This window comes from Trichomycterus rosablanca, chromosome 16 (assembly GCF_030014385.1).
Source record: "Trichomycterus rosablanca isolate fTriRos1 chromosome 16, fTriRos1.hap1, whole genome shotgun sequence".
In the NCBI taxonomy this organism is placed as follows: Eukaryota; Metazoa; Chordata; class Actinopteri; order Siluriformes; family Trichomycteridae; genus Trichomycterus; species Trichomycterus rosablanca.
The window spans coordinates 12511097-12523253 of record NC_086003.1 but is presented as its reverse complement, the minus strand read 5'-3'; the positions used below and the strand labels follow the sequence as shown (position 1 = coordinate 12523253).

At 42.3% G+C, this 12157-nt stretch overlaps 1 protein-coding gene across 4 annotated transcripts in view; it reads right to left on the bottom strand.

Annotated features, from left to right (window-relative positions):
- Positions 1-5799, bottom strand: part of cpeb4b (cytoplasmic polyadenylation element binding protein 4b) — a 49813-nt gene extending 44014 nt beyond the window's left edge. For all 4 annotated transcript variants that reach the window (XR_010014972.1, XM_063011023.1, XM_063011026.1 and 1 more), the window contains exon 1: positions 5391-5799. The gene's annotated coding sequence lies outside the window, so the exon portion shown is untranslated. The remainder of the gene's footprint in view (positions 1-5390) is intronic.
- Positions 5800-12157: the final 6358 nt, after the last annotated feature.

The following is a 12157-nucleotide window of genomic DNA, read 5'->3' as shown; positions in this document are numbered from 1 at the left end:
CAAAAAACGGGATAAAGTAAATGAGATCGGTGGCAAGCACGATCTGAGTAAGGAAAACACAAAACGTGCAGTCTCGATCCCCGGACGTCGGGGCGAGGGCCTGTCACTCTAACCGCTATGCTGCGGAACGAACTGAGAAAACTGCGACCTGAATCGCTTGATGAGGGAGTCGCCTACAAACAGGCGGGAAGCGAAACAAAGGAACTCAGAAAAACAAACAAAGGAGCGCAAACTCAGGAAAAGAAAACTAACAAACTACCCGCTGGCCGTCGGGTAGTTTGGCTGGAACTAAAAGGAACCTCAACGCTGGTGTGAGGGTTTTTTTAAAAGGAATAATATTCAACGTCTAACGTGGACACCCTGAATGGCGTTAAGGAAGGAAACAGAGAAAGGGTTTTTTGGGAAACCGTTCCCCGAGAGAGAGAGAGAAGAGGAAATGTCTTTTACGACGAAAACCCACAGAAAATTACCGGCGAGGTCTGGCAACAATGATTAACACAAGACTCTGCGCCGAGTGAGCCGTGCAAAGCCCTTTTAAGAAGTGCCGGCCAGGTGATGTCAATTAGCTTGACTCGCCCTAGGTGTAGCGCGCGATCGCCCCCTAGCGGTGGGCGGATGGCGGTGTCTTACACAATTGCATGAGAAACGTATTGAAATGTTTAAAAACAATGTTTCCCAAAAAAAAGATTTGAAGGCATTTGCATATACCTCCCTGTAAAGTGCCGATCCCTCAGACGGCATTGCATCAAGAACCCTCATTCATCAACATGAAACATCAGTCAGACGAATCAGTATTCTAGATCCATTTTGAAAGAAAATGATGCCATGCGCTGAGGACCAAAAACGACCATCTACAACAAGTCTAAAACATGTGGTTCATCATGGTATGGGCTTGTCAGTGCCCTTGTTAAAGGTAATTTACACTTTGCCATGACAGCACCATGAGAGCAACATATGGTCCCTTTAAGACGACAAACATCAAGAAACGTCAATGCATTTTTCAACAAGACAATGCAAAACTACTATGTTGCACACATTACAAAGGCTGCAGAAGAAGAGGGCACAGGTACTAGACTGGCCTGTCCTCAACAGAGAATGTGTGAAGAACTATGAAACAAAAAGTGGGACCATGACAACCCGTACTGTTGAACACATTAAGGCCGGTTGCAGGAACAATAACACCTAAAACACTTCATTTAAGGGTTGTGAGAAGGAATAGCAACATTACAAAGTGGTAAATGCTTGACCGTACCAACTTTTTTGGGAATGCGTTGCAGGTCTGAAAAGCAGGAATGGACTTACAGTGTATCACAAAAGTGAGTACACCCCTCACATTTCTGCAAATATTTCATTATATCTTTTCATGGGACAACACTATAGACATGAAACTTGGATATAACTTAGAGTAGTCAGTGTACAACTTGTATAGCAGTGTAGATTTACTGTCTTCTGAAAATAACTCAACACACAGCCATTAATGTCTAAATAGCTGGCAACATAAGTGAGTACACCCCACAGTGAACATGTCCAAATTGTGCCCAAATGTGTCGTTGTCCCTCCCTGGTGTCATGTGTCAAGGTCCCAGGTGTAAATGGGGAGCAGGGCTGTTAAATTTGGTGTTTTGGGTACAATTCTCTCATACTGGCCACTGGATATTCAACATGGCACCTCATGGCAAAGAACTCTCTGAGGATGTGAGAAATAGAATTGTTGCTCTCCACAAAGATGGCCTGGGCTATAAGAAGATTGCTAACACCCTGAAACTGAGCTACAGCATGGTGGCCAAGGTCATACAGCGGTTTTCCAGGACAGGTTCCACTCGAAACAGGCTTCGCCAGGGTCGACCAAAGAAGTTGAGTCCACGTGTTCGGCGTCATATCCAGAGGTTGGCTTTAAAAAATAGACACATGAGTGCTGCCAGCATTGCTGCAGAGGTTGAAGACGTGGGAGGTCAGCCTGTCAGTGCTCAGACCATATGCCGCACACTGCATCAACTCGGTCTGCATGGTCGTCATCCCAGAAGGAAGCTGACGCACAAGAAAGCCAGCAAACAGTTTGCTGAAAACAAGCAGTCCAAGAACATGGATTACTGGAATGCCCTGTGGTCTGACGAGACCAAGATAAACTTGTTTGGCTCAGATGGTGTCCAGCATGTGTGGCGGCGCCCTGGTGAGAAGTACCAAGACAACTGTATCTTGCCTACAGTCAAGTATGGTGGTGGTAGCATCATGGTCTTGGGCTGCATGAGTGTTGCTGGCACTGGGGAGCTGCAGTTCATTGAGGGAAACATGAATTCCAACATGTACTGTAACATTCTGAAACAGAGCATGATCCCCTCCCTTCGAAAACTGGGCCTCATGGCAGTTTTCCAACAGGATAACGACCCCAAACACAACCTCCAAGATGACAACTGACTTGCTGAGGAAGCTGAAGGTAAAGGTGATAGACTAAACCCAATTGAGCACCTGTGGCTCATCCTCAAGTGGAAGGTGGAGGAGTTCAAGGTGTCTAACATCCACCAGCTCCGTGATGTCATCATGGAGGAGTGGAAGAGGATTCCAGTAGCAACCTGTGCAGCTCTGGTGAATTCCATGTCCAGGAGGGTTAAGGCAGTGCTGGATAATAATGGTGGTCACACAAAATATTGACACTTTGGGCACAATTTGGACATGTTCACTGTGGGGTGTACTCACTTATGTTGCCAGCCATTTAGACATTAATGGCTGTGTGTTGAGTTATTTTCAGAAGACAGTAAATCTACACTGCTATACAAGTTGTACACTGACTACTCTAAGTTATATCCAAGTTTTATTTCTATAGTGTTGTCCCATGAAAAGATATAATAAAATATATGCAGAAATGTGAGGGGTGTACTCACTTTTGTGATACACTGTATATTACAAATTAAAAAGTTAATTAAAATACTAAACATCCGATACCGTGTGCCTAGTGCACGTTGCTGTGTTATGCCTAGTTCACACTACACGATTTTTGCCCTGATTTTCGCTCGGCGACTGGTCGGCGCTAGATTTGTCGGCTCGGGAGCAACTCGCCGTTCGCTCGGCGATCAAAACTCGGCTCTCGATCGCCAAGTGTGAACTACCCAACAACTCAATCCGACCGCTCGGCAACCGGATCGAGTTTTCTAGCATGTCAGATATCTGATCCAATAGGTATTGGTATCGGTATCGGCAAGTACAAAAATACATGTACTTGTACTCGGTTGGGAAAAAATGGTATTGATGCATCCCTAGTTGTAAGAATAAAGAAGGACTTCAATTCAAAATATGGTTATAAAGTCAGCATTTAGAATATAATTTCTTTTACAATATATTTTTAACAATGCACCAGTCTACGGTCTTACCCTTGTGTTCTCACTGTTAAAATTTGGTAAAGATATTATGAATGTATTAAGTAAATGTGGAATGCCTTTTTTATTTAAAACAATCTCTATCAAAACATAAAACTATTTCAGGACTGTGGTCAAATACTTTTTGGGAGGCTGGTAAGTGGTGTGAGTTCTGCCAGTCAATCTCCAGCAATGCCACATCTGTGGCTGGAAGGTAGGAAGCTGATTGGCCCGGCTCTCTGGCTGAGAGGAGTGGCAGTCCTGCCTTTTTACTATCATTAATGCATTGCTAGCAAGTCTCGGGCAACTGCGAACTGATGTATTTGGTCAAGGAAAGTAAGCATCTTTTTCCAAGGCACGTTGATGTGCTCAGTAAAAGTGCATAATCCTCAAGTTGTAAAGACGTGGTGGCTGGCTTTACACATTTTGCAAGACAGTATTGCTAACCTCTCAACCTCTCGTAATACCTTTCAATACAAGCACTCAACTCTGCACTCCTAATGTAATTCGCTATTTGCACATTGTTGCATGCAATTTTCAAACAAACTAGACACAACGAATACCCTAATGTTTGGTGAACATTTGCTGTTAAAACTTTTTGTTCTCCAGTGACATTTAGTTGCCCTTCATTCCACTCACATTTATCATGTCACCACTTGCAGCAAAGGATTTGGTAATATAACTTTACATTTAGAGACCAATTAAATGATCCAGGTTTGTTGGCATAGTGTCATTGTTCCATTTGCCAACATCATTAAGGAACAGTGTAACCAGGTACTGAAAATACACTACTGAATTCATTTAAGACAACATATTTAGTATTTACCCAGGGGTATGTTTTCAATATCATGCTTGACCTGCACAAAACAAACGATCAATGGGCTTTCAAATGAGTTTACATGACAGCACACCTTGAAAAGCCTTTGACTGGTTGGTGAATGCATAACAAGGTTGCTAAGACAAATCGAATCCTTTAGTAACTGCTTTATCTGGGTATGATATGTGAAGACTATGCTGGGCACAAGACAAAATATGATTCAATAATTACATTTGCAACCAGGGAAAATTTAACGTAGTTATTCCATCTACTGACATGAATTATATATATGAGTGGGAAACGGAATACCCAGACAAAGAACTCATGTTTCAAACTCCACACAGCCTGTAATTAAAGCTGGGTTTTGAACCTAGGGCTAGCTATATTTGCCTGTCAATAATATGACCGGTCTCATCACTGTTCCAGCAGACGACAAATGAATACATTCCTCATTGGTAATCAATGGGTTGATCCTGATCAAGGTCGGGGTGGGTCTGGAATCTATCCAAGAAACATTAAATCCAAATCAGGAATACACCCATGAAAGAATGCCAATCTTTTACAGGGCATCCGACACTAGGCCATTAACACACAATTACAGACAATATTTGAGTGGTTTCAAGAACCCGAGACAGAGAACGAGAGAACATGCCAAATTCCACACCGACAAGGATCAAACCTGGATCGACGTATTTGTCAGGGTCTTAACACCCCGAGTGCTCTACCTGGAACTAAATTAGATCTGGTTTATTATAGACTTTGGTTACAGATGATTGAACCAGAGTGCAGGTTGCCTCGTAGCACTAATTATAGGCTCGTGACGTCACCACTGCTGCTAGCACTCGGCTAATAGCTTCGACCCGGCAGCTACTGACGACTAGCCTGCTAATAGGCTAACTGAAGAGAAAGGGCCAGCTCAAAGAATATATACATATTCTAAACAAATACCTTAACTCAAATCCTGTTTATATTACATAATAAACAAAGAAAGCATTGAGGTAGCAGCGTGGTTAACGGTTGAAAGAATTTCCTGAGCTTTTTATATCAAACGACGCTGGTTAGCTCGAAAAAAATGATGACGTCTTCTAATTTCTCAGTCTTTTAAAAGCACAATTCTTACAAATATAAGGTATCATTAATAAAATAAGCTTCCAATGTGTGGAAAAATTAATACTGTTACATAAAATACGAATATAAAGACGAATAAATAATAATAAAATTCACCTTACTGGCTACCCTTGGTCCAAGGCGATGACTGGAAGAAGATCCACTCCAATGCGACACCTCAAACTGTATGCTCAATGACAACTGGATTTAAAGAACAATCTAGAAAATATGGGCTTTTTATTCTGTCAGGATTACAGAATGGAGCTGAGCGGCAGCTTCCCAGCGTTTTCTTCCTCGTCCTGACGTGTCCTGGTTCTCAATGACACAGCCCTTCTGTCGCTAGCGAGCTGCTAACCTCAGCTTTAACCCAGCAACCTTACGTCATTGAATTTAAATGTACAGCGAACTGTTTTTTATTAGTATTCTGCAGTGAAATTCATCGACGGTTTCATTGTTTAGGAGATTTCTTTCTTATTTTTGAACCAGCAGTCTGTTTGTTTCACTGCTCCGCTGATGCTGCTGCCGTCTCTCTCACCCTAATCTGCCGGAGCTGAAATGACAAGGAGACAGGTCGCGAGACACTTCCGGTACAAACCCCGCCCGACAGCTCGTGACCACACCCATTAGAGGCACGAGACGCTCTGTTTCTCACACGCTCGATGAGGGCGCGTGATGTGGTTGGTCAGCGCATTATGTAACCCCGCCCATATTCCCTTAAATAGTCGCGATTCACACCGATCTCTCTCTGCCCTTTAAGGTAGTTTAATTCTCACTGCCGCCCCTTCTCATTCAAGCGCCGCCTGGTGAGGTCTGTGTGATACAATCAACGGGAAGTTAACACACAGAACTAAAAAAGTCTGCGTCACAAATCACATACTGCATACTACTTATTCTCAGTAAAATCAACATTACCGGGTGTGCATTTATCCAAAGCGACCAACAGTACTGTGACAGTATACAGTCTGTATACAATTGAGGGTTAAGAGCCTTGCTCAAGGGCCCATCTGGCAGTGGTGAGGCTTAAACCAGCGACGCTTTGATTACTAGTCCAGTACCTTAACCACTAGGCTACAACTGCCCTAATCTGTACTAATCTGACATTTTTAATACAGTAGTACATGGTTCACAATGCAGCCAAAATTCATGTTTTTGTTTATTTTGAATACCCCTGTCACTTTAACCTTGAATATTAACAATTTAATACATTAATACAAAGCGACTTACATTATACAGTCTAAGGAATTTAGCAATTTAAGGTCTGTGTAAAAAAAATTCAACGGGAAGTTGAACACGAACCTAAAAAGTCTGTGTCACAAATCATCAATACTGTATACTACTTAGTATCAGTAAAATTAACATTACTGGGTGTTACATTTTCGGCATTTAGCAGATGCTTTTATCCAAAGCAACTAACAGTACTGTGACAGTATACAGTCAGAGAAATTGAGTGTAAAGAGCCTTGCTCAGGGGCCCAACAGTGACAACCTGGCAGTGGTGGGGCTTAAAACCAGTAACCTTTTGATTACTAGTCCAGTACCTTAACCACTAGGCTACAACTGCACTAATCTGACAATTTTTTTTACAGTAGTACATGGTTCACAAGGCAACCGAAATTGATGTTCTTGTTTATTTTGAACACCTCGGGTGGCACGGTGGCTCGGTGGGTAGCACTGTCGCTTTACAGCAAGAAGGTCCTGGGTTCGATCCCCAGGTGGGCCGGTCCTCCCACAGTCCGAAGACATGCAAGTGAGGTGAATTGGAGATACTAAATTGTCCAGAACTGTGTTCGATACAACCTTGCGTAATGAGTAACTACCGTTCCTGTCATAAATGTAACCAAGTGTAAAACATTAAGTTAAAATCCTAATAAACAAACACATTTTGAACACCTCTGTCACTAACAAATTTTATCAGCATTGGTCATGAGTGGCTGAGTCTGTGATTCTAAACACTGACAATTTAATACATTTACATTTTCGGTATTCAGCAGACGTTTTGTCCAAAGCGACTTACATTATACAGTCTAAGCAGTTCAGTGTTAAGGGTCTTGCTCAAAGGCCCAACAGTATCAACCTGGTAGTGGTGGGGCTTGAACCAGCAACCTTCTGCTTACTAGTCCAGTACCTTAACCACTAGGCTACAACTGCCCTAATCTGCACTAATCTAACATTTTTAATACAGTAGTACATGGTTCACAATGCAGCCAAAATTCATGTTTTTGTTTATTTTGAACACATCTGTCATTCTGTCCTTGAATATCAACAATTTAAAACATTTACATTTTCGGTATTTAGCGGGCGCTTTTTTTCCAAAGCGACTTACATTATACAGTCTAAGGAGTTTAGCAATTTAAGGTCTGTGTAAAACAATTAAACGGGAAGTTAACACACAAACCTAAAAAAGTCTGTGTCACAAATCACGTACTGCATACTACTTAATGTCTGTAAAATCAACATTACTGGGTGTGCATTTACATTGTTGGCATTTAGCAGACGGCTTTATCCAAAGTGACTAACAGTACTGTGACAGTATACAGTCTGAGCAATTGAGGGTTAAGAGTCTTGCTCAAGGGCCCAACAGTGACAACCTGGCAGTGACCTTTTGATTACTAGTACCTTAACCACTAGGCTACAACTGCCCTAATCTGCACTAATCTGACATTTTTAATACAGTAGCACATGGTTCACAATGCATGAATTATCAAGATCATATTAAGACTATCACATTTATCAGCATTGGTCATAAGTGGCTGTCTGTGATTCTAAACATTGTCAATTTAATACATTTACATCTTCTGTATTTAGCAGACGCTTTTATCCAAAGTAACTAACAGTACTGTGACAGGGGTGGGGCTTAAACCAGTGACCTTTTGATTACTAGTCCAGTATCTTAACCACTAGGCTACAACTGCACTAATCTGACATTTTTAATACAGCAGTACATGGTTCACAATGCAGCCAAAATTTATGTTTTTGTTTATTTTGAACACCTCGGGTGGCACGGTGGCTCAGTGGGTAGCACTGTCGCCTCACAGCAAGAAGATCCTGGGTTCGATCCCAAGGAGGGTCCTTTCTGTGTAGTTTGCATGTTCTCCCTGTGTCTGCGTGGGTTTCCTCCCAGAGCTCTGGTTTCCTCCCACAGTCCAAAGACGTGCAAGTGAGGTGAATTGGAGATACTAAATTGTCCAGAAGTGTGTCTGATATAACCTTGTGAACTGATGAACCTTGTGTAATGAGTAACTACTGTTTCTGTCATGAATGTAACCAAAGTGTAAAACATGAAGTTAAAATGTCAATAAACAAACACATTTTTAACACCTCTGTCACTATCACATTTTATCAGCATTGGTTATGAGTGGCTGTGCCTGTGATTCAAAATATTGACAATTTAATACATTTACATTTTCAGTATTTAGCAGGCGCTTTTGTTTAAAGAGACTTACATTATACAGTCTAAGCAATTCAGTATTAAGGGTCTTGCTCAAGGCCCCAACAGTGACAATCTGGCAGTGGTGGGGCTTAAACCAGTGACCTTTTGATTACTAGTCCAGTACCTTAACTGCTAGGCTACAACTGCCACATCTTAATTGTCACCTGTGTGCTTGCTGTACTGCCCTCACACATTTATGCTCAATCTGGCAACAAGAACCACTCACTCACTTTAACTGCTTATCCAATTAGGGTCACGGGAAAGAGGTGGGGTGCTGGAGCCTATCCCAGCTTTTCAATAGGCGCAAGGCACACAGTAGTAGGCACACGCCAGTCCATCGCAGGGCAGACACACGCACGCACGCACGCACGCACGCACGCACGCACGCACACACACACACACACTCACCTATAGGGCAATTCAGTGTCTCCAATTAACCGGACTGCATGTTTTTGGACTGTGGGAGGAAACCGGAGCTCCCGGAGAAAACCCACACAGACATGGGGAAAACATGCACTCCGCACAGAAAGGACCCGAACAGCCTCACCTAGGGCTCGAACCCAGGACCTTCTTGCTGTGTGGCGACAGTGCTACCCACCGTGCCGCCCGTGTGGAACAATTTAATTTATATTAAATATGTGCAAAAATAGCATTTGATAAACTGTGGTAGTACGGACTTGCTGACTTGCACAAGTCAACATTTTTGACAGATACAGTGTATCACAAAAGTGAGTACACCCCTCACATTTCTGCAAATATTTCATTATATCTTTTCATGGGACAACACTATAGACATGAAACTTGGATATAACTTAGAGTAGTCAGTGTACAGCTTGTATAGCAGTGTAGATTTACTGTCTTCTGAAAATATCTCAACACACAGCCATTAATGTCTAAATAGCTGGCAACATAAGTGAGTACACCCCACAGTGAACATGTCCAAATTGTGCCCAAATGTGTCGTTGTCCCTCCCTGGTGTCATGTGTCAAGGTCCCAGGTGTAAATTGGGAGCAGAGCTGTTAAATTTGATGTTTTGGGTACAATTATAATATTAAAACTGGCCACTGGATATTCAACATGGCACCTCATGGCAAAGAACTCTCTGAGGATGTGAGAAATAGAATTGTTGCTCTCCACAAAGATGGCCTGGGCTATAAGAAGATTGCTAACACCCTGAAACTGAGCTACAGCATGGTGGCCAAGGTCATACAGCGGTTTTCCAGGACAGGTTCCACTCGGAACAGGCTTCGCCAGGGTCGACCAAAGAAGTTGAGTCCACGTGTTCGGCGTCATATCCAGAGGTTGGCTTTAAAAAATAGACACATGAGTGCTGCCAGCATTGCTGCAGAGGTTGAAGACGTGGGAGGTCAGCCTGTCAGTGCTCAGACCATATGCCGCACACTGCATCAACTCGGTCTGCATGGTCGTCATCCCAGAAGGAAGCTGACGCACAAGAAAGCCAGCAAACAGTTTGCTGAAAACAAGCAGTCCAAGAACATGGATTACTGGAATGCCCTGTGGTCTGACGAGACCAAGATAAACTTGTTTGGCTCAGATGGTGTCCAGCATGTGTGGCGGCGCCCTGGTGAGAAGTACCAAGACAACTGTATCTTGCCTACAGTCAAGCATGGTGGTGGTAGCATCATGGTCTTGGGCTGCATGAGTGTTGCAGGCACTGGGGAGCTGCAGTTCATTGAGGGAAACATGAATTCCAACATGTACTGTGACATTCTGAAACAGAGCATGATCCCCTCCCTTCGAAAACTGGGCCTCATGGCAGTTTTCCAACAGGATAACGACCCCAAACACAACCTCCAAGATGACAACTGCCTTGCTGAGGAAGCTGAAGGTAAAGGTGATGGACTAAACCCAATTGAGCACCTCTGGCGCATCCTCAAGTGGAAGGTGGAGGAGTTCAAGGTGTCTAACATCCACCAGCTCCGTGATGTCATCATGGAGGAGTGGAAGAGGATTCCAGTAGCAACCTGTGCAGCTCTGGTGAATTCCATGCCCAGGAGGGTTAAGGCAGTGCTGGATAATAATGGTGGTCACACAAAATATTGACACTTTGGGCACAATTTTGACATGTTCACTGTGGGGTGTACTCACTTATGTTGCCAGCCATTTAGACATTAATAGCTGTGTGTTGAGTTATTTTCAGAAGACAGTAAATCTACACTGCTATACAAGTTGTACACTGACTACTCTAAGTTATATCCAAGTTTTATTTCTATAGTGTTGTCCCATGAAAAGATATAATGAAATATTTGCAGAAATGTGAGGGGTGTACTCACTTTTGTGATACACTGTAGCTAGCAGACACAAAGTGGCAAGGCAAAGCAAAGCTGTCTTTGAATGCACCTTACTAAGAGGTGTGGCTTGAGACTCTAAGATTTATTCCAAATGCTTAAAACTTGAGCTACAATATTGTTGAATTTACAAATATTTGAACATAAATTAAATAGTCCCAGACCAAAACCAAATGAAGATAATAATGTAGTATACATTTAATGTACAGTAGTAAACATTGCAAGTAATTATTTCAAATACAAGAACAAAAATGATTTACATATTTACAAGAACAAACATAACTACATCAACCTACTATTATTTATGAATTCATCAAATCACATTACTTTCATGTGTTGCATTATTTACACTGAATATTAATATAAACAGCAATCAAATTAATTATACATTCTTTTTGTGTACTTTTTATCATTTATACCGCTGGCATAATACAGGCTTAATGGCTTACTCCTTATCTGTTTACTGAAACGCTGATTTAGTCATTGATGGAGAATAAACTGTCCCTGTCTTACTATTCCTTTATGGTAAAAAAATAATACACAAAGGGTCTTTAGCAGGTTGCAGAGCTCTAATTTAGGTTGGTCATCAGTCTGTTGTGAAATAAATCTTGAGACTCAGTCCTCTGCAAAAGTATGTCGGCAAGACACTGATTTAAGTTTATTGGTTGGTTGATGATAAGAATATTTACAATAAAATGGTGTTCACTTGGGTGACACAGCTGATCATGCTAGATCAGGATTTGAATCTCAGCAGCGCTATCAGCCAGCCAAGCACTTTAGAATGCCATAATGCTTTAATGGCATGGCAGATGGGCATGATTCCGTAACTCGTGCCCACTGCTGATCTCTACTTTGATTTGGTACGCTTTACACTTGGTCAGGAAGGAAACCACATTTAGTCTAGGAACTTTAGGGCAGTGGTCCTAAAGAAATCTTATTAATATTGAGCAGAAGTTCACCCTATTGGTCCAGCCATCCACAGCAATAACAGTTTCTTATGTGGCCCCTTGGAAAATGTAATTGCCCACCCCTGAATTAGACATATCTCCAACCATTTCCAACACACGGGTGTTTGTCGTCTCATATTAGCCCCAGGTGGAAGCAGCGTCTCGTTGCAGCGATAAAAACTCATTTGTGAGTAGTATA